Below are 5,807 nucleotides of genomic sequence, written 5' to 3' on the forward strand. Positions count from 1 at the left end.
TTAAGGGCTTTGAGTTATTGACTATAACTACATTAAGGGCTTTGAGTTATAGACTATAACTACAGTAAGGGCTTTGAGTTATAGACTATAACTACAGTAAGGGCTTTGAGTTATAGACTATAACTACAGTAAGGGCTTTGAGTTATAGACTATAACTACAGTAAGGGCTTTGAGTTATAGACTATAACTACAGTAAGGGCTTTGAGTTATAGACTATAACTACAGTAAGGGCTTTGAGTTAAAGACTATAACTACAGTAAGGGCTTTGAGTTATAGACTATAACTACAGTAAGGTACTTGATCTGGTTACCTAGTTATGTATACTGACCCTGAGGCATTGTTTTAAATAGACTTAAGTTCTTACTTCTATTCTTCAGAGTAAGTGGTGATGCAACGGGAACATTTCTACTCGGTTAAAGATATTCAGTGGATACCATCTGTATTCAAATGTACTATAAAGCTGTTCTGCCATTGGTGTAGCTAAGTGGGCATAAAATAGGCATTACGGGAAAAGAGAATTGCATGAAACGGCCTGTGTTATTCCATTGCTGGTTATTGTGAAGGCATGACGCATGTTCCTATTAGATTGATTGCTTTTGCCCCTCCGAGTCACTTGAGGAACTGTCCACGGTGCTGACATGAGCGCCGCTGCAAATTTAAAATGTAAGCAACTGTCCACGGTGCTGACATGAGCGCCGCTGCAAATTTAAAATGTAAGGAACTGTCCACGATGCTGATGTGAGTGGCCAGTTGACGCAATCTACATAGCGCTACAGTTTGTCTGGTCTTTTTCTCTTGAAGTGAACGTGTAATGCATTTTGAGCAGAGCACATAACACTAACACAATTTTAATAATTGTTCTCCATTTTAGGATTGGGGTGATGCTTAATTTGAATGTTTTATCAATTCACATGCCGACTCAAAAATAGCCCATGTGGCAGTCTTCCATCTATGTTTGCTAAAAAGGGCTCTGACGGGCTCAGATGCAATGTTATCATGATTCCACAACCGTTCTATGATTGTCACCTGTTAGAGATTTTCCACTGGTCAATCTGTGTTCTGTAATGTTATCTTTTGACATGAGATAATTTACAAAACTTAGTTGCGACATTTTACTTACTATATGACTATACAGGCGCAAAAAAATATATACTCTTAACAAATGCGTTGATATTGTTTAAACACGATGGTTCCACTATTGTTTTTAATGCTTGAACTGTGTGTCTCGTTAGACATGATAATTCACTACAGGTCAGTATACTGTAGCACTACATGAGTGTCGCTATTATAACCGCTCCGTCTGCAAGCCGATAGTCTCTATAGCCTTTGCATTTTTTTTTCGATCAACGAGTTTTTCAGACAAGGATTAGGTAGAATCCAAAGTAGTACTTCCCTTTACCCTTGCGTGATATCGCATGTGTCTGTCTAGGTGTTTCACTAACTGAAGTGACATCCGCGCCTTCACTCACCCCATTCCGGGGAAGCCATGGAGTGAACCAGTCGTTTCGGAGCAAGTCTCTGCTCTCCGCGTGAACAACAATGTCCCGGTTTAAAAACAATAAATACATCGCTGTGTTACATGATCTTCACTATTCTTTGCAAAGTTACGAAATGAATCTTTGAGAGAAAAGGTAAGGTCTACCTACCTGTTTTGGTATGTTGGAGGGATGATCGCGTCTATATAAGACACCTTTTGATAGTGTGCCTTCTGACAGCTGACAGGAAAAGTTTATAATTGTCTATGATAAAAACAGATCATACATAATCAATTGTCTTACATAGTGCTTCAGCAATAAATAGGCCATGAAAGTGCACTGGATTCAGCATTTCTAAATTGCTTCTCTTTACCGTTGATTTATTTGTATGTTCGCCGCATCGTGTAAAACTTGCCAAAGTGCTGTTGCACACTTTCTGTTCGGGAATATCTGACAGATGATTGAGTCAATATGCCTCACTGTAGGGCTCATTGTCCAGTACACACATACACGCACACATACACGCATACGTGCATACTGACGCCACACACACACACACACACACACACACACACACACACACACACATACATACATACATACATACATACATACATACATACATACATACATACATACATACATACATACATACATACATACATACATACACACACACACACACACCACATAGACCTAAGCTGTTGCGACGGTCTATTTATCCTGTTTCCTAGTCACTTTACCCCTACCTATATGTACATAGCTACCTCAATTACCTCGTACCCCTCCTGCACATCGACTCGGTACTGGTACTTACTCGTTATTTTTATTCGTTATTCACTGTGTATTTATTCCTCATGTCATTATTTATATTTTGTGTTTTATCTTATCTTTAAATCTGCATTGTTGGAAAAGGACCCATGAGTAAGGATTTCACTGTTGGTCTACACCTGTTGTTTTACGAAGCACGTGACAAATATAATGTGATTTGACCAGAGGTCTGATGGATGCATGGCACTGCTCATACAGTGGTGAGCTGTGTGTGGGGCGTATAGGCCTAATGCATTCAGACCTCTATAAGTAAACGCTATAGGGACTGCTTTCCTTTGCTACACAATGGAGAACATTCAAAATAGCTTTTAAATCCAGGACTAGGCTTAATATGTGTCCCGGAAACCGGTCCTAAGTGGCAAATCAGGTGCAGGGTCATTAATAAATATTCAGTGTTCTCCTATTCTCCATCGGTGCTGTTTATGGTTTCATTCTCTCCCCGGATCGTCGCCGCTGGAGGATTTACTGTCAGAATGGATAGCATTTAAATATCATCTGCGCCCTCCCCAAGGCTAATATCATGACCGTGTGAGAGACTGCTGCGGACTCAACCCCCTGTAGAAATCAAATGTTTCCACTTTTGCCAGTGTCGGGTAAATTGCAGTGGAAAGTCAGCGAGCAGACTGAGTCTAACACAAGGTGTTATGACGTTGCTAAACTGTCGGCAACTCTACTGACTCATCAAGGCGGGCGACGGTGTGTGTGTGTGTGTGTGTGTGTGTGTGTGTGTGTGTGTGTGTGTGCGCATGTTGTAATTTGAGCGCGTAATTCGTAATGTGGCCTATGGGGTGAAGTGCCTGCTTTTAACAGATCTCTATAGCCTACTCATCTTGTCTTAATTTAACAGACCTCTACTCATCTTGTCTTAATTTAACAGACCTCTACTCATCTTGTCTTAATTTAACAGACCTCTACTCATCTTGTCTTAATTTAACAGACCTCTACTCATCTTGTCTTAATTTAACAGACCTCTACTCCTCCTCTTAACTGAACAGACTTCTACTCATACAGACCTCAACTCATCTTGTCTTAATTTAACAGACCTCAACTCATCTTGTCTTAATTTAACAGACCTCTACTCATCTTGTCTTAATTTAACAGACCTCTACTCATCTTGTCTTAATTTAACAGACCTCTACTCATCTTGTCTTAATTTAACAGACCTCTACTCCTCCTCTTAACTGAACAGACTTCTACTCATACAGACCTCAACTCATCTTGTCTTAATTTAACAGACCTCTACTCATCTTGTCTTAATTTAACAGACCTCTACTCATCTTGTCTTAATTTAACAGACCTCTACTCATCTTGTCTTAATTTAACAGACCTCTACTCATCTTGTCTTAATTGAACAGACCTCTACTCATCTTGTCTTAATTTAACAGACCTCTACTCATCTTGTCTTAATTTAACAGACCTCTACTCATCTTGTCTTAATTTAACAGACCTCTATCGCCTACTCCACTTTTCAAACCTTCATTCATTTAACCCGGGCAGATATAGGGGCTCACGAGCACCATATTTAGGCATGGTATAGGCTTATGTGTTTAACAATTTGATATCGTTATTTCCTGCATCTCCAAGTCAATCACAAACATCACCACAATGTCCAATGCGCCTATTACGCGAGAAATGTTTACCTAACATTTAAACAGTTAGGCTATATCATTAAACCAAACCAACTGAATTTAAGAGAGTTAAAAAAAAAATGAACAAATGGTTAAAAAACTAACAAAAATATATAAATCATAATTACAATTATCAAAATGAATGGCACCCTTTAGGACCCTGCAGAACGCACAAGTATTGAGGTAGAGGTAAGGGTTGCAATCACCAGCTCGCATTTGGAAGAGATTGCTTATCTAATATAGATCGCTCTGCTCTGTCCTTGTTAAAGTGGTGGCAGGTATAGGAAACCACGGTTCACAGTGATCTCTCATTTGTCCTCCAAGTTTAGCTACATCAACCCCATTGAGTCTCAGACTGGTCCTAAAAGAGGACTCGCTGCTGGGGGGGAATATTGAGTTCTAGAAGAATATTTAGGCTGAGTGAGCGGTTTCATCTGATGGACTCGAAGTGCGTTATCTCCTACCCGCAATCTCCACTGAGCAGTTTGCAGCGATGCGCTGTGATGTGTAATGCGCGAGGGATGCGTGACGCGGGCACATTGGAGGATATTCTCGGCAGCGCTGTGATTCATGTCCCCTTTTATTGCCTGTAGTACATAGCGAGAGAGAGGGGGGGTAGAGTCAGATATCCGCTCACCGGAGTCAAACGTATTGACTGTGGATCTAAGAAATGATACAGATAAAAGGGACATTTCATGAAAGACAACGGAGCGGTCTCCAAAGTTTTTCCTAGTGGAATTGTCCTAGTGGAATTCCTAGTGGAATTGTTTGTCTCCTGCAGACACGGTTCTAATACCGATAATGGAATGGCACATGGCGGAATGATGACTAGCTGGACATAGCCCAGTGTCAAAATACTCACCTTTTTGTTCTGTGATTGTGCTGATCTAAGACCCCACTAACAGCGATCAGTCAATTTGTATTTAAGTGGGAGAAAATCTCTTCTGATCCCGTTTCTCTTCGCCAAAGAGATGTTCCACTTTGCACAGCGATTCCAGGAAGATTTACGTGTGCGCGGGGGGACCATTCAATCGCTGCCTCAAGCTCCATTCAGCTTGTTTTCAGTCTTTGGTCATCAATTTTTACCATCCCATTTATGCCAAACTCGTCACAGTAAGATTAACACGCGCATTTGAAAGGAGTTCCCGTGGTCAGTGTTGAACTTGTTGAACACTTACAAAGACTGGACTGTGCACCGTGAATTGAGGGCAAACCTACAAAATGTAAGTATGCATATGAGGGGAAATGAGAGAAAGCTAAGTCTATTTTGCATTGTATAATTAAAGTTGAAGTCGTTCAAATTGTTGTCTTCGTTAAAACATTGTATGCTGTGTGAAGGTAGCAGAAATACTCATGTTTCAATACTTCTTGGAATTGTAGCTTTAAGTTTTGTTGGCAAACCACCTACAACTTTGGAATAATTTGCCATGGCAGACAATGCAGTAGCCTATACGAATGAAGTTGAACGCGTCCATGCTCATTTAATGACCTCCATGTAATGAGAACATGAATTACTGGACTCCGGTGCACTGTTGGCAAAGTTTAGGCGAATAGCGATTTGTTGAAGCGCCCCCTTGTGGAATCAATTCCGTATTAATACATCATAAATGTATAGCCTACCAGATTATATATCATTTAATGTTATGAAATGCTGCTGAAAAGATACTATTCATTCTTATGTCCTATTCAGCCTTGTCCTATCCATACGCCTGCTGTATTTTAATCCCGAGACGTGCGTGTGCGGGTAGTGGGGTACGAAAATAGAAAGGTTCTTAAAAGATAAGACAATCTATCTAAAGGGTTGATAGTGTGGTTGTATTGACTGTAGTACTGATACGCATAGCGATATGTTTGAGTGGTTGTTGTATTCAGA

This window comes from Salvelinus namaycush, chromosome 7 (assembly GCF_016432855.1).
Source record: "Salvelinus namaycush isolate Seneca chromosome 7, SaNama_1.0, whole genome shotgun sequence".
Taxonomy (NCBI): Eukaryota; Metazoa; Chordata; class Actinopteri; order Salmoniformes; family Salmonidae; genus Salvelinus; species Salvelinus namaycush.